We start from the raw sequence: 23,571 nt of genomic DNA on the forward strand, positions 1-23,571 counted from the left end.
GAGTCACTTTTACTGGCGCAAAAAATACAGCTCTGTGGATTATAGAGAATAACTTGAGACAAAAAAAGACAATATGGTGCAGTTCTCCAACTTCAGAGCATATACTGTGCTCACGTTTAGCTTTACACAGCTCTGAAATGCTTGTAACAGGAGCCTAATCATATCTTTAGAGGAAGTCTAAAAATAATACTGGTAAATTCTGTTGAATTGGACTTTGACATTTTTAAATGTAGTTATTTGACTTCACAGGCCTCTTTACACTAACAGGGTGGTGCATTTCACCTGAATAAAGGCAGGGGCAATTGAGAGGAGGAATGTACCATCTATTAAACAAGCACTGGCAAAACCAATAGGTCTCGCTCATATAATAGCTACTGGCTTTGTTTTGTCATACTGCACACCAGTGTAGCTCCTGTTCAGCATGGCTAAAGGTTAGTGGCATGGAGTGTCAAGTGGAGTGGGGGGGGGGGAGGGGGGGGAGTAGATTGTCGGAGTGGATTTGTTTGAATGTTGTAGAGTGGAGTAGTAGGATTAGAGTGTTGTAGAGTTGAGTGGTGGAAGTAGGATTCAGTGGCAGAGAGTGGAGTGGATTGAGGCAGTGGGGTGTATTAGATTGGGGTAGAATGGGGTTGATTGGATTGGGGTGACTTGAGTAGAGTGGGTGGATAGGCGTAGGGTGGATTGAAGTGGGGTGGACTGAAATGGGGCGAGGTGGATGGAATTGGGGGTAGATTAGATTGGATTGAGTGGGTGCTTTGAATTGGAGTGATAGGGCTGGGGTGGATTGGACTGGGGTAGATTGGGGTGGGGTGTATTGGATTGAATTGTGGTCGATTGGAGTGGGCGGATTGCATGGAGGTGGGATGAAGTGGAGTGGGGTGGATGAATTAGAGTGGACTGAACTAGGATAGGATGTGGAGGACTTTATTGGGGTGGACTGGAGTGGAGTGAGGTGGATTGGAATGCGATGGATTGGAGTGGAGTGGGCTGCAATCGGGTGGGGTGGACTGGAGGAGGTGGATTGGATTAGGGTGGGGTGGACTGGGTTGGATTGTACTGGGGGCTGCATTGAGGGGAGGTAGACTGGATTGGCTTGGGGTGAATTGGACTGCAGTGGGGTGGACTGGAGTGGGTGTGTCAGATTGGGTTTGGGTGGAGTGGGATGAGGTGGATTGGACTGAGTGGGGTGGGTTAGGGTGTGATGAGGGATTGGATTGAATGTGATGGATCAGCTAGGGGTGGGGTGGATTGTGACGGATTTGACTGAGTGGGGTGATTGGATTAGATTGGTGTGGGGTGGATTGATTGGAGAGTGGTGTACTGGACTGAAGTGGGGTAGATTAAGGTGGTTTGGAGAGGGGTGGATTTGACTGGAGTAGGGTGGATTAATGTGGACTAGTTTGAACTGAATGGGGTGGATTAAAGTAGACTGCAATGGAGTGGGGTGGGCTGTATTGAAGTGAGGTGAAGTGGGTAGCGGTGGACTTGATTGGCGTGGGGTGGACAGGGATGGAGTTGGATGGAGTAGGGTGGGTTTGACTGGAGTAGGGTGAGTTGGATTGGACTGGGTGGGATGATTGGAGTGAGAGGATTGGAGTGGGCTGCAGTGGATGGACTCGAGTGGCTTGGGGTGAGGTGTATTAAAGTGGGGTGGGTTGGACTGGATTGGACTGGAATGGGTAGTAGTGGGGTTGATTGGGATGGAGTGGGTTTGATTGGGGAGAGGTGAGATGGATTGGGCTGGAGAGGAACAGACTGGAATTGGGCAGATTAGCATGGGGCGGGTTGAAATGGATTGGAGTCGGGCAGGTTATTTGGATTGAAGTGAGGCTAACTGATTTGGATTGGAGTGGGGCAGATTGTTTTGGATTAGAATGGGACAGACAAAAGTGGACCGGATTGGAGTGGGTAGATTGTTTTGTATTGGAGTTGGGGCAGATTTTATTAGGGTGGATTAGGTTGGTGTGGGGTTGATTGGATTAGAGAGGGTGGATTGGAGTGGGGCGAGATGGATTGTATTGGAGTGGGGCAGATTGGAGTTGGGCATACTGGGTTAGGGTGTGATGAGGGATTGGGTTGAATGTGATGGATTAGCTAGGGGTGGGGTGGATTGTGACGGATTTGATTGAGTGGGGTGATTTGACTAGATTGGTGTGGGGTGGATTGATTGGAGAGTGGTGTACTGGACTGAAGTGGGGTAGATTAAGGTGGTTTGGAGAGGGGTGGGTTTGACTGGAGTAGGGTGGATTAATGTGGACTGGTTTGAACTGAGTGGGGTGGATTAAAGTAGATTGCACTGGAGTGGGGTGGGCTGTATTGAAGTGAGGTGAAGTGGGTAGTGGTGGACTTGATTGGCGTGGGGTGGATAGGGATGAGTTGGATGGAGTAGGGTGGGTTTGATTGGAGTAGGGTGAGTTGGATTGGACTGGGTGGGATGACTGGAGTGAGGGGATTGGAGTGGGCTGGATTGGAGTAGGACTGCAGTGGGTGGACTGGAGTGGCTTGGGGTGAAGTGTATTAGAGTGGGGTAGGTTGGACTGGATTGGACTGGGTACTAGTGGGTTTGATTGGGGTGAGGTGAGGTGGATTGGGCTGGAGAGGGACAGACTGGAGTTGGGCAGATTGGCATGGGGCGGGTTGAAATGGATTGGAGTCGGGCAGGTTATTTGGATTGAAGCGGGGCAAACTGTTTTGGATTGGAGTTGGACAGATTGTTTTTGATTGGAGTGGGACAGACTAGAGTGGACCGGATTGGAGTGCGCAGACTGTTTTGTATTGGAGTTGGGGCAGATTTTATTAGGGTGGATTAGGTTGGTGTTGGATTGATTGGATTGGATTGGGGTGAGATGGATTGGATTGGGGGTGGGGAGACTGGAGTGGGGCGAATTTGGGTGGGACGGATTGTTTTGCATTGCAGTGGGCAGATGGGAGTTGGGCAGTCTGCAGTGGGGCAGATTGTTTTGGATCGCAGTGGGGCAGACTGTCTTAGATCGCAGTGGGGCAGAGTGCACTACAGCAGATTGTTTTGGATTGGGGCAGATTGGAGTCGGCATATTGTTTTGGAATGGAATGGGGCATATTGTTTTGGACTGGAGTGGGGCATATTGTTTTGATTGGAGTGGGGCATATTGTTTTGATTGGAGTGGCCCAGATTGCTTTGATTGGAGTGGGGCAGATTGCTTTTGATTAGAAGGTGCGAATTAAAGGGGAGCAGATTAGACTGGGGTGGTTTGGAATGGATTGAGGTGGGGTGGATTGATGTGGGGTAAATGGGGTTGGATCGGGGGGGAATAGTGGGGCAGATTTGAGTGGGGTGGATTGGGGTGTACTGTATGATTATGTAAGCATCATTTAAGAGATCACACATAATAAAGAAACACTGTCACTTTGCAATAATAAACAAGTTAATTGTCATCTTTTGAGAACAGCGCCCAGGGGCAAAACCAAAGAAAACATGGGTGGAAAGTGAGAAAAGACAACTTAGCAAACAAAAAATTTATCTTTGCAATTTTGTTTGTCCTGCTGGGTAAGTTTTTGCCCATCACAAGCCTTCTGTTTGTGGGACACTAGAAGTTATAAAAAGCACAACATAGTACCTCAATCACGCGAGCAGCGGACGGGCACTAATTAAGTTGAATCAATTAGTGTTTGATCCCTGCTCCACACAAAGGAATGGAATGCGTGCCTCGACAAATTACGAGGCAGTAAAGAAGAGTGCCATGCAAACCAACAAATGGTAAGCGACAGGCGGGCTCCAAGCCCTTTGCTGAACACAACAGTCTCGAAAGAGAGAAGCATGCACTTGCAGGCTCGACCATAAAAACAGGGAGTTGTAGAGTGACTCAGGCTACGCTGGTGAGAAAACCCCACTGTTCGAGACAGATAGTCATGGCCAGCAGGCAGGATGGGCCACATAGGCCTAAAGGCATTCCCAAGTATATACTTCCATCCTTTTACACAATCAACTGAGCATTGGATCCAGTGATGAAATTATGCAAACTGCGCAGAAATAAAACAAAACTTTGATAATTTACACGTGCAGTGGGCACAGAACAGAAATAAAGGCTCCTGAGATGCACTGGATTTCCTATTTATTGTGGACTTACAATTATGCTCTATGTGCAGCATGCCATCTTTATTACATATTGTGTTTCAATATCAATATCCCCTAAACCATGATACTTTTATAGGACCTCTGGTGTGATCTAAAGAAAAAAGTGGTCTCTTCCCTAACAGACCTGTTACTCTGAAAGTCCAATAGGGCTTGGCCAAAGTCAACCTTAGGAGAGGTGGTACTGAACTTCTAGACGAGGTGGGATGGAATCAGAGTGTTGCTAGGTGATGGAAGCCTGATGTGCATGTCGACGGCCATCATGAACTTTCAGCTTTTACAGCTTAAATGTCTAGTCACTCTATATTGTGGGAAACTAAGTGGTCTGCTTAACTAACACTAGTGGCTCTAAAGCAGAATAGATAGGAAGAGCTTGCAGTGGGATTGGACATTTTGTTTTCAAAATGCATTGGAAAAACAGGAAACGTGAGCAACTTCTTATTTTATAACAGTAACATAAGATATCTTCCTCCTTTCATGCTGTAAGTACGGTTCTGTTCAGTCTGACCCTCATCACAAAATGTTAGCGAAAATGTGTTTTCACACTTGATCTCGTAAGATAGCTCTTGATCCCCGTAAAATAAGTGTAAATGAGTCCGCAAGTGACACTTGCTTTAGAGAAAATATGACGACCCGCAAACCTAAAACAAATTCTATAGGTTTCAGTTGCCCCATCTCCCCGCAGATGTACTGCCCTCTTTCCCACGTGAGCCAGTTAAAGAATGTCAGCCATGTTAGCAGGTTTTAAAAATGTGCAATATTCAGTGCAGTCAGACACGGCGGGAACCTCTAAGATTTCATTCTGTCTCTGCAGAGGTATCAGTTAGAGAACAAGCCCGTCGGAGGAACTGGGAGAGAGCGTTGTAAGAGAGAGCCAGGACCAGACGTGTCCTTGAGGTGGATTTGTCTCACTCTGTGGAACCGTTGGAGGACTTCCACTTTTTTAAAGTAAGGTGACGTTTTCGAAAAATTGCGGACAAAAAACATTAACCGAGCCGGAGAATTACATAGGTTTACAGGATTATTACGGAACCAGCAGTGGTAAAAAGAAAAAAAAAAGAAAGAAAAGCACCGATCACTATAGATAAACGCTGCGGGAACCTGTTGTCCTTTGAGAAAAAGATTAGGCTCTGGGTGGAGATATTATCTGGGCTCTTACAATGAACACCAATTTATCCTCCCAAAACCCTATACGTATTCTCATCATTTCCGATCCTTTGCAATTCTAAGTCCCAATCAGGTGTGAAAAGCAGCTGGGAGAGGTACTTGCGACACACAAAGACGGCAGGTTTCGATATCTGGAAAAATCCTGCAGGTTTGGAGTCCTGGACCTTTGTTAACACAAAATCTTGCTTTTGAATCCCGTAAATTCGGCCCTTCCCGGCTCGCTCCGTTGCAGTCTTTCATGGTGGATAAGGGTGGGACAGCAGCACGCGCTGGGTCAGGTGATTGAGATCATGTGGATCTCAAAGTACCGAGAGCAGGGGGCCGAGGACTCCAGTGATGGATGAGCAGCAAAGAAATCTGGGTTCTCGAGCCCAGCACAAAGGGCGTAGTATTGTGCATCGACCGAGCAGCTGCAGAAAGCGGTCAAGCGGCTGCTGGAAGAGGGTGTAACCGGCAGCACCACTCCTTGTCGCCATAGATGGCAAGTCACTAAAATTCCAGGGGTAGCGAAAGTAACATCACGCGCCCTTTGACCTCCACTTTCACTCACACACACATACATAAACATGCAAATACACACACACACACACGCTCTAACCCGCAAACCGCACACAAAATACATTTAAAAACATTTTATTTTTAATTAAGTTAGATGCAGTGGAAGGGTTTATCCTAGCGAACGGTACCCCATTTGTATTACACTAATCTTGAATAGTATGCAAATTTTCACTATTAGTGTAATACAAATTCACCGAAAACAGAGTGGATCTCCAACTGAAGTCCATAAGGACGAGAAGCCACTGTGTCCTGGCACTGAATTAGCTGTCTCTGGGGCCAAGGGTCGCAAAGGCAGTGCCAGTGGTCGCAAATGGACAGCCGGGAGTCGCAGAAGCGACCCCTGGCGATCCCTAAATTACGTCCATGCTTGTCGCCTGCAGCCGGCCCTGGAGTGGGGTGGGAAACAACACGGGGAAAATGGCTGCACCACTGTAGAAATAACAATGCCCACTATTATCTGCTCCAGTGGCCAGTCTGAAAGAGACACCAGCACCGAGAGGCCAGGACAGCATAATATATACGAAAAATCACAATATAAGCTGCAGGTAGGTGCATGGACACCATTTGGGAAGTGATGGGAGAATGGCAGGCGTGTAACAACCGCGCCCAGGCACAGCAACGAACACGCTGAAAAGACTGCTTGGATTGAATAAAGAGCAAGAACCCGGGAGCAGCCTGCTCCACAGATCCGGGTCATAGCAATACTTCAAATTCGTACTGGACAGGGTAAATGGCAGGCTTTACGTACTGGTAAACAACAGAGGTAGATGGGGCTTTATCTTGGACAGAAAGATAGAAAAACAGTTGAAACACTACCCAATCCCCAAACCAGGAAGATCCACAATGCCCCATGAGTCTAAGACACAACCTTTAAAGCAGATACCTGGAAGGGCAAACTTGAGCTCACGTTTGAACGCAGGTGCTCCATTGGATCTACCCGAGGACCATGACATGAAAGAGAAAGGATCACCTCAAACAAAGGCAATAAGAGAAGACCAGGAAATTAAACACACATTGCTGCAAGAAATGAAGCAGAGCCTTCAGTGCCCTGTTGTCTTGAATGGGTATGTCAGAATGCCTACACTAGACATGGCCAAGTTGTGCATTTCAGAATTTGAAGATCATATGGCCATATGCAAGGAAAAGGACCTCAAGATAGACAAAACTCTGGAGACCATCAAAACCTAAAATGAAGTCCTGGAATTGTGCTCCAGGCAACATCATCCCAATTACAGATATAGCTGAGTCAACCAATCCTGGCAACCTTTTGTTGTGTCCCTCTTGGAAGATTCTGTGGCAAATAAACATCTTCCACAATCTTCATGAAAAGGCAGCACACATCAATGGTGGCAAGACTTGTCCCCAAGAGCACTACTTTGAACAATAACTGCAGGTCTCCTGAATTTAAGAGACTATGACACAACTTGGAGTCTAGTTTTAGAGCCCAGATACTTATTCCACAAAGGCATTTAAATGTGCTCACTTTCAGGATTTTACACCACACACAAGGCCAGAAAAATATTCAGATATTTAGGAAAAACGCAGCAAGAAATGCCATTTCATGTGGTTACCTGGACTTTTGAAGGCAGCAACAATGTCAACAAGATCTGTAAAGTGCTAGCATACTTAAATAGACTTGACTGATGCAACATTCTTGCAAAAAAAAAACAAACAAAAAAACACCACCATGTATACAGATTAACTGAACAGAAAAAAATCCCAGCTCTAATGGATGGTCAGTATTTTTTCCACATCCTATAATACACACAACAAAATGATAATGATTTGGTTAAGAACAGGGCTCCTGTTCAGGACAGGCAAGGTTTACGAGTGCCCGAAAGGTGCGGGGAGCTGTAGAGGTGTTACAGGGCCAATATTGAGCCCCCACAATTTTACACCGACTTCCATAAAATACAGTGAATTAGGCTCCCACACCATAATCTGGGACTGGGACTTCAATACCATTTGAAATGAAGACCTTGATAGACCCAAAGAGGTGCACAGGATGCTGCTGACAGCTAAATAAATCCTCAAAATAATGCAGCACAGCAGTCTGATAGATATATGGAAACAGCAGAACTCCACTAATTCCGAATTTACAAACTACTCAGAACAAGAGGGCTATTCCCATACTGATTAGTGGTTAACCACACATGAAGTGGTCCTCTTCCACCCAGATACCGGACTATATACACTTCCCGGGATGCCTATTAGTCCATGCCCCAGCGTTCTAGGGACTACACCTTCCGGCATGAACCCTATGCCCAATCAGGTATCAATTCCCATATGCCACTCGCATTGATTCAGTATTCAGAGGGGGAGAGCTATAAGAAAATATTTGAATACTCCAGCATCAACCAGCATTCAGTGACAAAACTCTGAGGCCTTTAAATCCTACATATAGGGGATATGCATAGCTAAGTAGCCAGGGAGGCTTCAAATCGGTTCGAGGAACCTAAATAAACTAAAAACTGAAATGTACAATCTGTGCTTCAAATGCAAGTGGGAAGACATTGCTAACAATGTTCTTGAAATAGTAAGAACAGAATGGCATGACTGATAGAGAAGAACCTCATGGCAGGTGCAAGTCTAAATGGATCGAAAGTAGACCCCCATGCCAATTAAATGAGATGCAAGAACGCCGAATGCCCCCCTCCGCTTGTACACCATGGGCATTGCAACTCAAGCCATCATGAAAATAATTATCCGCCCTAGACTGCTTTGGCTCTATCTGAACATACCTACTGTTCACACCAAGGCATTTTTCAACACATTGAAATCCCAACTAATAAGGCTGGCATGGGCAGGTTAGTGGCCAAAGATAAACTGGGGCACACCCAGGGAGTCTTAGGAGAGAGGAGGCCTCTGCGCCAGACCTTGAGCTGTACTACCATACAGCTTAAGCAAAATTCACCTACTTCTGGAAATATGGCCCACAAGAGGCCACACGCTTTGCAGCCAAGGCGGAATGAGCCAAACAGTAGCCTCAAACAACGGTAATAAGTCAGCAAAGCAGACGTAGCGAAGACTTCAGTACTAAAATGCACCACATACTCATGGTTCTGGCTTACCTGCAGACTGGGCTAGGTGAATTACCTGGCCTTTCATCCCAAGAGTAAACAACCCCTGGCTAAAAGCAACACAAAGTCAAGTCTGCTGCACAGTTATCCAGTCTAGGCACACGTCTGTTTTTAGATAGAGTTTAAAAACCCGAGAAAGTTTAGGGGTGGCCCAAGTACCGAGAAAGCACCGGAAACTTTATGGAATAGACCGTGAAACACTCTAAAAGACACTCATCCTCAATAACTGACAGGCGCGGTGGCATGCCAGTCAAAGACAGAACAGTGGCTGCATTGCTGCACACAAATCAGACACATCTTCCTAGATAGTAAACTTAGACTACTACACTTTAGATCCATAAAAAGATTATACTGAACATCCACCGATTACATCGTGGAGCTGTCTGAATGTCACAGGTGTAGAATTGAGGAAAATGGCTTCATTCACCTGGACCGGTGGTGCCCTACGGTGAACGCTTATTTGGGAACAGTGTTTGAGGTCACATGAATAAGGATATACGGGGTCAGAGACCCCTTCCCCAGTGATGGCACTTCTAGATTACATGGCAACCCACAAGTACGGGGTTATACCGCTCTAGTAATACTTCTGGCAAAATGTAAAGTGGCAATGTTTAGGGGTTGGCTCCACTCCCTGTGCGAAAAGACTTGATTTAACGTTTAATAGAGTACAATGACGCCGCAGACCCATCCATTACCTCCCTACCAACTATGCCGTGACATAAAGAGTGTCTCAGTCTCCCGACCCCCCACCCTTTTGAAACTAACCAAGCAACCTAACCGCAGATTCCTAGATGCACTATATTTTGAGGTATCTGGCCCACTTGTGGGAGACCCTCCCTAATGTAAAGGCAGTGGAAATATTAGATATGTTTCAAATGTCTTGAAGTTGATCTAATAGAGACCTAATGTCTAAGTTTGTACATTGGGATTTCAAAATTCATTGCTTCTTTTGTGTTCTGTATATCACACACCGTGTGCGACTTGTGTTGATGGTGAAAAAGCTTAAATAAAGGTGAAAAAGGTGTGCAAAGCAGCTGGCAAGTTGAAAAAGACTACCATCTTAGCTCAGACATACACACCCAGTGTAACCCAAGACAATTTCTGCATAGTTGTTCTGGAGATAACATGTACCACAAACACCTCTTTAACAAGGAATGATCCTTGTGCCCTGAAACATGCTGTGTTCACTTTGTTATTAAAGAAACCATCGGCCAACCTTGATGAACATAGAAACTACAGGCTAATTTTAGCTCACACAGTTCCGGGGGCTCTCAGTGTGTGCAGGTTTACCGGAGGTTGCGGTTCTCCATAGAGACCATAGTGGATTTTTCAAAGCCTGATGTTCTCCCCGATGAGGCCCTACCTTTAATATTTGGAGGGTTTCTGATTTCCCTATTATGGGTCCCTAATTGCTTAAAGGATTAGGTACGTGTCAAGGTCCTGACGAATCGCACTAGATCATTTATTGACTATACAGCGAGAAACATGTTGACCTACTATACAGAGTAACACAGGGGATCCTGTGTTTACCTACACTATTCCCTATTGTGAGATTTAGTGATTACATCAATTTTTGTCATTTGGGGAGTGTAGGCATTATTTTACTATATCCCTGTATGTCGTTTTTAATCATGTCAGAGGTATTAGTATCAGAATAAATAGTATTTTTTTACCTCTAGGCATTTTTAACTACCCTTATACCAATCCTTACAATACTTTTGACCGGTTGTTCACTAGTATCAAAAGATCTCCGCCAAAGAGCCCTCCTGAGGGGCCCGTCAGGCATTGCAGCTCCGGCCTGACGAGGAGCATAGCTTTATGATGAAGCATGTCACCGGCAGGTGAGTGAGGGCTTTTTGCTTCGAATAAATTGATTCCTATCCATAACAGAACCTTTAGTTTGAAAGAAACCCTCTAGTGTTTTGGAACTGTGGGTACACTGTTTTGATGTGTTAACTAGTGGGAGCCATACACACAGGACCAGGAGTTTTTCCTCAGAATCTCCCACTTATGCCCCTCCCTGTTGTTTGATCATTTTAGCCTTCCCTTTACTAGGAAGATCATGCTAGGAGTAACTATACACATTGTGAATGCTGACAATGCTTGGCGAAGGTGTGCAGAAAAGGAAAATTAGGTCCCGGTGGAATGGCTCTTTAGGAGGTTTCTTTTTGGGTAAAGCATAGCAGATCTTGAAGATGACCCACCTGGGTCTGGGTCCCTTTCTGCACCACCTTGCCTTTCTTGGCATCACAGTAGCCCCTGAAGACCCGGCCATCTCATGCTGTGTTCTTGGTGCAATATAGGCAGTAGTTTACCACCTGCCTAGAATTCAACCTGTTCAATCACTCCTCCTTAGTGGGATGGGGCAAGGAACAAAAGAGCCCCAAAGAGAAAGGTTAGAATAAAATTAATGCCAGGGTGAGGCACAACAAATGGAGCTGGAGGATACATTTGTTAACCCCTTCAGAAAGTGCAGTATAATGGGAGATTTTAATAACATGGACGGCTGGTGTGACAGAGGAATTGCTGACAGTGACACCAAATACCCCTTTACGGTGCCAATTAAGGGAAGGTGTAAATTGTAGAAACTGTGACAACTAAGCTTGCAAAGGGTGTATGTTCCTGTACGGTCACCATGCAACATAGCTACACCATCAAGCAGATTTGGTGGAGGGATGACACGCTGATAGGATGAGGTCAACCACCTCCAGTAGCAGCCGAAAGGAACTCAGATGTCCCTGCTCAATCTCCAGGCATTAAGGGGAAGGCCTTGGAGATTGAGGTGCAGAACCAATAATTCCAACTGGAAGCTGGTAAAGTCTGAATGCAGCTTGACCAGTGCTCAAGTGGGAAAGCACAGAAGGTCTGCTTACCACACCCTCCTTGACCAATCTGGGGCAATGAGAATGATTTGAGCTCTGTCGTGAAGTTTCTTCCTCAGGACAGAAGGATGTTTGAAAAGAGTATGGAGCACAGCTTGTCCAACATTTGCGCATCCACACAATAATGTTTGGTAAACGTGTGTGGATTTGACCATGTGGCTGCTTTGCAGATCTCACTAATCGGTATGTGTCCCAAGAAAGCAATAGATGCACCTATTTTACGAGTTGAGTGTGGTCTAGGAGGTATGGGTACATTTAGCTTAGCTTTAATATAGCATATTTGCACAAATTTGATTAGCCATCTTGCTATACCTGCTTTAAACCTTCATGTGTAGGTGAAAAAGCCACAAAAAGTTTAGTATTACGAAAATCTTTAGTTCTATCGCGATAGTTTAAAAATGCTCTTTTTACATCTAAAGTATGTAGAGCTCTTTCAGCAACTGAATCAGGGTGAGGAAAAAATACTCAACCGATTGACATACGTGAAAAGTGGAAATCACTTTTGAAAGAAATCTTGGGTTAGTACGAAGTACTATCCTATCTTTATGTATTTGGAAGAAAGGTTCTTCTAAGGTTAATGACTGAATTTCAATAACATGTCTTAGTGAAGTGATTTCCACCCCAAAAAAAAAATACTTTCCAAGAAAGAAACTGAACTGGACATTTATGTAAAGGTTCAGATGGAGGTCCCATAATTCTGGTAAGCACAATATTAAGATTCCATGTTGGAGGCACTGTGGGTAGAACCACTCTTAAGGTCTTCCATAAATGCTTTAATGACTTGAATTTTAAATAGTGTTAAATGCTGCTTATTTTGTAAGTAAGCTGCTATTGTTGCCAAATACAGCCGTATTGAAAAGTATGCTAAACCACAAGTTTGCAAGTATAACAAATAGCAAACAATAACTTTATAGGTACATTAAACAGGTCAAATTGTTTGTTTTGACAATAAATGACAAACCTTTTCCATTTAGCAGTGTAGCATGCTCTGGTTGTGGGCTTGCGTGCTTCCTTAAGAATGGTCATTCATTCAGGAGGTAAACGCAAATATCCAGACTCTATGACCTAAGGAGCCAAACCACAAGGTTGAGTTCCTTGGGATTTGGGTGTCTGATTTCTCCATGGTTCTGAGTGAGAAGGTCCAGGCGTAAGAGAAGCTTCTTGTGTGGACCTACTGGAAGTTTGAGTAGTGTTGTGAACCATGGTTGACATGACCACGTGGGATCCATTAGACTGAGGGCTAGAGAGGATCGTCCGAGTTTACTCACCACAAAGGGAAGAAGGGGGAGAGGTGGAAAAGCGCAAGCAAATATCCCTGACCAATTGATCCATAGATCATTGCCCTTGGATAGGGGGTGTGGGAGTATGGAAGTGAAGCTTGGGCATTTTGCGTTGCTTGCTGTTGAGAGCAGATCTATGTGTAGAAATCCCCATTGACAGAAGTTCTTTTGTAGTACTTGAGGGTGGAGATCCCATTCGTGGACTTGTTGCCTCGTTCTGCTGAGTAGGTCAGCAAGATTGTTGCACATCCCTGGGAGGTGTTCTGCTAACAGATGAATCCGGTGCTGGATTGCCAAATGCCCGATTGAGTTAGTCAAGCAACTAGAGTGCCCCCGCTTTACCCCTTCCCCCACCCCCCAGTTTTTGTAAATAGAACATTTTTGTCTGAAGGGATTAGAACAGTCTTACCCTGGAGGTGAATCAGGAATGCTTTGAGTGCTAAGTGAATTGCTTAACGTTCTAATAATGTGTGTAGAGCTTGATTTTTGCTGTCCCACATCTCTTGTATTGAGAGGTTGAGGAGATGGGCTCCCCAACCTGCAAAGGAGGCATCTGCTGTGAGAGAGCTGGGAAACGGTCTAGAAATAGCCACCCTTTTGTTAGATTTTGTGTGTTCCACCATTGCAAAGAGTAGGTGCGGCTGTCTATCAACACTAGATCATATAACTGACCCTGTGCTTGAGACCATTGACTCGCCAGACACTCCTGCAGCAAGCGCATGTGTAATCGTGAATGTGGCAGTATTGCAATACAAGATGCCATCATCCCCAGAATTCTCTGGGCTGTTCATACTATAATACATTGATTCGGAAGTATTCGATTTAACAGAGTTGTTATATTCTAAATCCTGATTGCATTGGGGTAGGCTAATCCTAAACAAGCAGTTAGAACCGCTCATAGATAGGGCTTTATTTCAGATAGCTGCAGGTGCGACTTTTGTATGTTGATGGTGAATCCTAACTGGTGTGGGAGATGGATAGTGGTCTGTGTGTGGTGCAGACATTGTTGAAGGGACCTGTATTTGATTAGCTAATCATCCAGATATGAGAAGACATGAATGCTTTGCGTAGATGTCTTGCAGTCGTCACAGCACATTTTGTGAATACACAAGGTGCAGTGGTTACTCCGAATGGGAGAACTTTGAACTGGTAATGTCTGCCCTGTATGACAAACCTGAGATATTTTCTGTATGCTGGATGTATTGGGATGTGGAAATAAGCATCCTTTAGGTCTAGGGCAGACATGAAGTCCCCTTGCTGTAACAGTGGTATTACATCTTGTAGAGTGACCATATGAAAATACTCTGATAGAATGTATGGATTGAGTGGTCTGAGATCTAGGATTGGACGAAGGGATCCATTTTTTGGGGGAATGAGGAAATAGAGAATAAACTCCTTTTCCCTTTTGAGGACTGGGAACTAACTCTTATTGCTCCTTTTTGAAGGAGAGCCTATGCCTCTTGATTTAACAATTGTAAATGTTCCAGAGAAAGTTTGTGCTTTCTTGGGGCTATATTTGGTGGTGTGGTTACGAGGTCCAGGCAATAACATGTTGGATAATGTCCAACACTCACTGGTCTGTTATATTTTGCCAGCTGGGAAATTGTTTTTGTAGACATCCCGACAAATGTTAGGTGATCGGGGTAAATGAGAAGAGAGTCACTGTTTTTAGGTAAAAGGGGTGGCACGAGTGGAGACACCGCTTCCTCTACCTTTGGAGTTCTTTCCTCTATATGATCCTCTAAAAAAAAAAAAATCTTGACGAGGATGGCGAGTGTTGCTGTCTGAAAGAGTTAGATGATTCTGATGCTGTTTGTCTGTTACCTTGCTTTAAAATTGATTTACAAAAGAAACCTCTATTTCCCGGGGTTTGTAGAGCTCTGATAGACTGAGACATCAGCATCGTTTTTCATATTCAAGAGTTTGGTCTACTTGTGGACCAAAAAGATGTTTTTGATCAAGAGGGCAATTTAAAAGTGTCTGTTGTACTTCTGGTTTAAAACCGGAGATACACAGCCATGCGTAACGTCTTAATAGTACAATTGTGTTTATTCCCCTAACAGCTGTGTCTGCTGCTTCAAGGGCAGATTTGATACAGTTGTTAGAATTAACTTGCCCTCCTCTACAAGTTGTTGTCCCTTCTTTTTAAATTCTTCTGGGAGATGTTGAGCAAGATCTTCCATCTTGTCCAAGTGTGACCTGTCATATCTTGTTAATAGGGCTCGTGTGTTGGCAATCCTCCAGTGGTTTGCTGCTTGAACACCCACCCTATTTCCTGATGCATCAAAAAGCTTTGACTATCTGGAGTAGGTGCATTTCCCCGGAAGTTTAAGAGTTAGCACTTTTAAAAGCATTGGAGACCACTAATGAATCTGGTGAAATTTGTCCTTTAATATAATCAGGATCTGATGGGCCTGGTTTATATTTTTTATCAACCTGAGGCGTAATGATTCGGGTACAAACAGGATCTTTAAAAATTTCCTCTGCATGCCTAGTCATCCCTTTAAATATAGGGAGATACTGAGATGCCCTATTTGTGAAAGAAAGGCTTTCAAATAGAAAATCATCTTCTATGGGGTCTTTATGTAACGGAACCTGATGGTACACAGCTGCTCTAGCTGCTAACTCATTAAAAGATGCAGTGTCATCCGGTGGAGATGGTTTTGCCAGCTACAAATCAGGATCTGTGTCCCCTGGTGGGTCAATATCATATGTGTTCCAGGGATCTAATGGTGGCTGTTGTGTATCATCATTCCTCTTTTGATCTTCAATATAGGAGTGTGGTGTATTAAATACTCCGCCTGGGAGTGTGAGTATTGTGGTGAAGGAGATAGTGGTGAAGGTATTGGACTGGTGGCAATGCCCTTTTTCTTCTGTGAAGGTGGTTGCATCTTCCTCAACTTAAATCTGTGTCTTATAATGGGCAAATTTTGCAACGATCAGACTAGTATTTAGCTGAATATGAACAGTCTTTTGTATTGATCTTTTCAGCCATAGTCTGTAAAATAGAGACTCTCTGGCACTGGCACCGAAACAGATTTCGATCCGAATGTGGTCGCTTTCGGGTCTTAAGAATGTTTTGGCTTCGATGTTGAAAAACTTGATGCCGATGTTGTCAGAACCGAAGACAGCCTAGGTTGGGTCGCTGCCGAAACCCTGGAGCCTGTTTTGTGTGAGGAATCTTTATGCTTGGCTTTTGGTGGGCATCCTTGGCAATTGTTCAGTGCCGACCATGACCTTCTGGCAGAGGTGGCCCAATAGCCTTAGTCTCTGATGAAGCAGCATGCTTCTTCGGAATATGGAACTTTGTACTCACTGCGTGCTGCGCTGACTGTACCTGTCGTGACTGCATGCCATCTTCCGCTTCGGATCCCAATTCCTAAATTTAAAAGGCCTCCACTTCTGCCACAGTATCCTCTTGGAAATCTTCCTTCGGCTCAACGTGTTAGATACCAAAGCTATCCAGTGTGTCTTTCATGTCCTTTTGCTGTATTTCTTTTCGACGTGCCAGGCCATCTCGTAGCATCTTCTTATAACAAAACGATCGACAGGCCTTACAGTCCTCTTAGTTATGGTCCAGTGATAAAGATTGCACAACGAGTGGAGGTCGGTGTGGGGGTAGTTGGCATGACACCTGGGGCAAAAACAAAAAGGTGTCCATTCCATCCCCAGCGCATTTCAATTAGATACCGAAGTGTTGAAAACATAGATGCATGATCGGGCAAGGCCCAAAGGCCATAGACGAACTACGTTGATGCGCCAAATTGTGTTTTTTGTCCCTAGTTGTCAATATGTAAGTATAACACGATCAAACACAATACCGATGGGAATAACCGTTATAACTATTGCAAAAGGGGCCCAAAGCGATTTCGAACCGGAGCACCGACGAACACGCCTGAACCCAATGGCGGAAAGAAAACAATCTGACAATGGAGTCAATGACCATGCGCAGTATCACTGAAAGGAGGGGTAACTTTATCTTGTGACTGACGACTTCTTCAAAGAATAACAACTTGTATACGTCCGGACCCAACATTAGATGGCAAAAGTATGCACAGCATGTGTATCTACAACCACACGTGCCTTCGAACATGCCTTTTATTGCATGGTCACCCCAAAGATTTTTGACTGATGCTGCTCGTTTTTCAATTCAGAGAGCACTCAGGCCTGCTAATCAGACCTCAGTGCCAGTGTCCTTACCGTAAGGCAGTGGTTCCCAACCTTTTAACTTCTGTGGACCCCCACTTTATCATTACTGGAATCCGGGGACCCTCACTGAATTATTATTAGAATCCGGGGACCCGTTACTGAAAGCTAGGGGCCAAATCTGTTATTATTTAATTTTCTAAGCAGCCGTGGAACCCCTGAGGAGGCTTCGCGGACCCCCAGGGGTCCCTGGACCACAGGCTGGGAACCACTGGCGTAAGGTGTTAATCGATTTGGCTGTACCAAACTGGAAATGGCTAACTTACCTACAAATCCCTAGTACATGGTACCCAGGGCATGCATGTTTGAGAGGTACTCCAGGGCTGCCAGCTTTGGCTATGCCACCCAGGAGGTCACCCAAGTAAAACTAGTCCCCCCGTCTGCCACTGCAGACTGGCAGAGCAGTTGTGCACTGCTAGCCTAACTTTGTCATTTAAAGCAATAGAAAAAAAACACTACTTCCCCTCTACATCTGTGTAAGTCACCCCTCTGGCAGGCCTACAGAGTCCTAAGGCAGGGTACAACGTATGACCTGGGCAGGACATGTAGTTTACATTTCCCTAAAGTAAACACACAAAATCACTGTTTTCACTGCAGAATGACTTGGTCACGTAACTGGTGAATACAGCGATACACACTGACCCCTCGGCTGTGCTAACTCCTTAACAGTGCAAACTCCAGGCTACCATACAGCTTATTATAATACACCGACTCGTATCTCAAGTCAACACTAATGAACTTGTTGTAGTGTGCAGCTTTTACAAAGCTGCCATCTTGTTGCCTTCAAAACGTTGGTGCCTCCCCACCATACATCAAGCCTCTTAAACGAGACAGCTTTCTGCCACCCTGGAGAGATGTGCTAATGGCTCTCAGGAAGAAGAACAATGACGGATTGTAGGCCAGAGAAGTGTTACCTCCCACCTGCAGGACGTCACTTTGGTGTTAGCACAAAAGGCAGGCATCAAAAGAGAAGCTACATTTGAAGAGCTGATGTGTCACACTAAGGAGGAGGGCTGTCATACAGGTGCATGGATGACAGGTAGGTCAAGCGGACCATTACTTCCATGACTACTAGTGTCAATTTTTGGAAGCAGTAGCATCCATGTTATTCCAAGGGGCCCGTGCCTAAATCTCGGAGGGTCCTAACCGCTAGCCGGACAACCGCGTATTAGAATCTGATAGGCTACAGTTAATTAATTGACAACGAGCACTCATACTCTTAGTGAGGACCAGGGTTTCTTTAGTTCCTGATGACCCACCAACAGATCCTTAGTGACTATAGGGGCAAGAAACAGGTTGACCATAATTCCTGTAGAGTATTCAATTCCTGCACACAGATTTTTTTCATAACCCTTGAGTTTAGGGACCATTGACTCATAATCTGGTTTCCTTGCAACTAGGTGTATCTGGTATATTCCTTCTATGTTTTTAACCTTTCCATTATTTTAAAACTAAAGTTTACTAGTTTGGCAGTCCTCCACACAATTTACACTTCAGCAATTGTGGATAAAAGATCTCCTGTAAACAGTCTTTTGTGGGGTCCACCAGGCATTGCAGCGTCGGCCTGACCAGGACAACACCTGATGAAGCATGTCACCTACTGATGAGTGAAGGCATCTGTTCCTAACTAACAAATACGTTGGATGACCTAGTGACCCCTGCCTATATGGTAGTGTGAAGTCCAGTACACCAGAACAGTGTACTCATTTGTTGAGGCTTTACACTCAGTGGAAATTCTTACACTTGAGCGCATAAAATCTCCCAATTCCCTCTTGTGTAATATGCATCCTGGTGTAGCCAGATGCCACACTCTGCAGGAAGGGGTCACTAAGTGGGAGGGAACACCAATGCATCCTGCCCTAAGGGCATTCCAGAGCATAAAAGGTGACCCAGACCTCAGACTTCTATCAAATGGAAGAAGGACCAAAGAAACAGATGCCCTGGTGCACTGAGGGACCAGCAAAGAGGCTGCACCGAAGAAGACAGCACCTGCAGGCTGGCAACAGAAGGGACTATGCCTGCTGTGTCCTGTTCAAGGAGAAGCTGTATCCTGAGCCCAGCAAAGCCAAGAGACTACAAGAGCCAGCTGACTGGCCTCCGGTTCACAGCACAGGGACACAACAGTTGAAGAAGCCTGCTGAGGTAAGCTGGTAGCCCGAAGTCTTGAAGCCACATCCATCGCTGACTGACAGCACAAGGGACCAAGACCGGATACACAGTTGCATCCTGTCGGAGAGCTGCTGCAACTCTCAGATGGTGAGTTATCGATCCAAGAAGGATTGACCTGTGACCGCGACACTGGGCGACTGGTAGTTCAGAGGCGACTTGTAGTAAAGTGACTATTGGACTTAAGAAAGACCGGAGAGGACTTTGTGGTATATCGACCCTGCAGTCAAGACCCTCTCACCATCTTCGTGGACTGAGGAATCCCTGCAGGAAGACTCCAGTCAACAGTGTCACATACACAGCATCCTTAGAGCATCCTTCAGTATCCTTCACCCCTTGCATCAGGACCACTCCATAGGAGTTTAAATTCAGTTTATTTTTTAAAAATTTGGGTTGGATTTCTTGAGTGTTGTCTCAATTTCATCAATGGTTTTTGTGCTGCATAAATGTTTTACCCTAGCTCCTCAGTACAAGCCTTGCTGCTCAGTGGCACAGCTACCAAGGATTGAGCGGAGGGTTTGACAGTCAAAATCTAATGGATCTAAAGGGGTTGGTAAGTGCATTACAAAGTGAGGTCGCACAACCACACCATATAATGCACCCCATTTTGTTCACAATGATCCTGGATGGAAGGGACAAAAGGTTTCAGCTAAAGCCAAACTGTACATAGTTCAATCACATTGGTGTGAAGAATCTGTTCTTCCGGGGACCAGAGGTCTGCGATCTTCAGATCCTCTAGATGAGCTTTCCACTCGGAGGTGGAAGCATATGTCATCGCCATGGGTGTAGGGGAAATGAAAGCGTGCCCACAACTCAGGTTCAACTTGTTCCCCCACCAAACCCCTTTAGCAGCAGCGCTGGATGAGATCACTATCAGAATCTTGAACTTTTCCTTCCAACGGTACAAGCTCAGTTTCTCAGGTCTTGGATCGGGTGCAGACCGCCGTCCTTCTTAGGCTCCAGGAAGTGACATGTATACGATCCCTTTCTTTGCTCTGGCACTACCTCCACTGCTCCTGTCTGTAGAGTGCTGCTACCTCTCAAAGTAGTATGGTCTGTTGGTTTGGAGGAGGGAAAGATGGTGGTGAGAAATGGGGTGTGGGCCTGAAGGAAGGGGGTACCCCCTGTCTATAATTTGGAGTACCTACTGGTCCAAAGTAATGGCCTTCCAGGCAGGGAGAAAGGAGGTCCTATTCACTCCAGAAATACTCTGAGTTAGGTTGGTGAAGCGAACTAGGTCTGCCTGCCCAGTGGTGCAAGGGAGGAGGAGGAGAAAAGTTGCTGGGCAGATCCACAGGCCTTACCTTTTCCTCTGCCCCTATATTGTCTGACAAGCATATTTTAGTAGGTAGACCTAGCCTTGGCAAAAAGAGAAGCCAATGAGAAAACTGTGGACTTGCAGGTTTTGAACCATTCCAATACCGAATCTGCCTTTCACCCAAAAAGATGTGAACTTTCAAACAGAAGGTCCATGAGGTTTGCCTGCATGTTAGATGAAAGATTGGATATATGCAGCCAGTCATGCTAACAAATGGAGACAAAGATGTCCATGACCCTGGCCACAAAGTCTGCAGTATCCTAATGATTTGCTGGGTGGCAGTCTGCCAATCCTGGATTATTCTTGTAAGTGTGACCTCACTTCTTCTAGCACATGCAGCACATTCATTTGGTGTGCTTGTGGCAAGCAAAGAGGCAATTTTCATTCAGTGATTCAAGAGCCATACTCACAGCTGAGATAGTTTTTCTCCCCCATGCCTTTAGATGTTTCAATTCCCTGTCTGAGGTAAATAACGGACGATCTTGGCTGACTGTTCAGAGGAACAGGATGCTTGGATTACTAAGCTTTCAGGTGAAGGGTCATTTACAACAGTTTCAGACCCCAAGACACACTGAACCCATCAAAAACACCCTGCCAGGATCAGCCAAACCCACTCGACTTCTGCACACCTGGACCTCCATCACAACGAACACACTCTCCCATCATGAGCCTCCTCCTCCCTGAAGCCCCGACAGACCTCTGCCCACACTACGTCTTCAACAAGGCACGATCATGCCAGAATTCTGCAAGAATATCAACTGCTCCCTTGAAGCAGTAATCTACCCCGAAGACTGGAAGCATGCCGAGATTTGCCCACTTCTAAAGAAACACAAAGCCGACCTGACTGACCTCAAGAACGTCTGCCCCATCACATTGCTACCATTCCCAGCTAAAGTAACAGAGAAAGCAATCAACACTCCGCTACGCTGAGGACAACAACATCCTATACGTCTTTCAATCAGGATTCAGAACCAATCACAGTACTGAAACCACCCTGCTCGCAGCCACAGATGACATACATGCCCTCCTCGAGCAAGGACAGACAGCAGCCCTCACCCTCCTCAATCTCTCAGCTGCCTTCGATACAGTATCTCAAGTACACTATGAACCAGACTACACGCAGCAGGCATACAAGGCAAAGCACTTCAATGGATTCATTCCTTCCTGGCTGACAGAACAGTCAGTCTCCCACCTCACCGATCAGAGCCCACCGACATTAGCTGTGGAGTACTCCAAGAATCATCGCTGAGCCCTGCACTGTTCAGCATATACATGATCCCACTCACCACCATCATCATCATCATCATCAGGAACTCCGTGATAAAAATCTTCCTCTACACTGATGACACCCAACTGATCATCTCCCTGCCCAAAAACCAATCAACAGCCAGGAAGAATTTCAGAGACGGGATGGAAGCTGTGGCCACTTGGATGAGGGAACGCTGCCTCAAACTGAACTCCGACAAAATGGAGATCCTCGTCTGGGACCCTCACCTTCAGGGGGGCGTGGCCAAGCCGTTGGTAATGGCGGACGCGAGCTGAAGAAGCTCCGCGGCCGGCTTATCTGGTGCCATCTGGGGGGGGGGGGGGGGGGGGGGGGGGGAATCAGGAGGCCAGCGACGCCTTGCCGGTGACGGGGCAGGAGCCTGAGCGACGCCGGGTTGATCAGGCATTGCGCGCCGACTCGTTGGAGCGGGGCGCAGAATAGTTGGAACGGTGGTGCGTGGGTCGGCGGCCTGAGGTGCTGGGCCGGGCGGTGGTGCGGCCGCGCCGTGTGGTGATGTGTACGCGGCGGCGGCGGGACCTGCATGTGGGGGCGGCCTCGCGGTGAGGCTCCCCCTTTAATGCTGATGCCCCGGTGGGGGTGAAGATACAGCGGCAGGTGAGGAGAGTGGGCGGGCTGCCGGCGGGTGCCCCCCGGGAGCAGGAGGACCTGGACTGGGCCTGCGGGGCCCTGGGGCCTAGTTGTGGTGTGGCCGTGCCTGGGCCAGACCTGGCAGCGGGGGTAGGCCGGAGGAGGTCCCTCCCGAAGAGTAGGTGCCTCACCAGGGAAACGGAATTAATATCTGCGGCCGAGGTGTAAGCGGGGCCGCGTGTGCTGGCTTGCTGAGGCGGGTGCCTTGGCGCGGTTGGGGCTGGACTGGCCCAGTGGGACCCCCGGATTAGAGAGCAGGTCTGCCCCGGCCTGGCGTACCACCTGTGGACTTTGGAGGCTGGTGGGGGGGGGCCCGTGGAACTGAAGATCGGCGGTGGGAGCCCAGTGGTGCAGAGACTGAGGACCGGGCTGCTCGTGCTGCCGCGCGGTAGTGGACTGGTTGCGCAGGCAAGCGGGCCAGGCCCGATTCAAGGTCTGGATCGGGGGTGAGAGAGGCGGAGCTGAAGGAGCCTGGGTGGGGGACCGTTTGTTGACGGCGAAGACAGCATTGGGTGGAGGATCCTCTTTGGTGCCTGTTACTGTGGAGCAGGAAGCTGGCGGGCGCTGGTGGTGTGGAGTTTGGAGCGGACCTTGGGTGTTCCACTCATCGTCAGACTGTTGAACCATCTGTGGCAGTCCTTCGGCTTGGCTCCTCTGCACCAGCTGCGATCAATTAAAGGTACAGAGCGGGTGTAGCTGGCGGAGTGGCGGCTGGTGTCAGGTTGGAATCACTTGTCGCCTAGAACATGGCGGGGACGGGACGTCTTCGCTCTGGTACTGAAGCTGGGAGGTCACAAGACGCAGCGGTGCAGGACAGCCAGAAGTTGGATGCGGTGCTGGCTGCGGTGGAGCGCATTGGAGACTCGTTGGAGCGGGCCCGCACATCGT

The 23,571-nt window shown here is 46.6% G+C and overlaps 1 long non-coding RNA gene across 1 annotated transcript in view; it reads right to left on the bottom strand.

Moving 5' to 3' along the window:
• LOC138246269 (uncharacterized) overlaps positions 1–23,571 on the bottom strand; it is a 99,573-nt gene that overhangs the window by 13,591 nt on the left and 62,411 nt on the right. The gene's annotated exons all lie outside the window — the stretch shown is intronic.

This window comes from Pleurodeles waltl, chromosome 7 (assembly GCF_031143425.1).
Source record: "Pleurodeles waltl isolate 20211129_DDA chromosome 7, aPleWal1.hap1.20221129, whole genome shotgun sequence".
NCBI lineage: Eukaryota > Metazoa > Chordata > Amphibia > Caudata > Salamandridae > Pleurodeles > Pleurodeles waltl.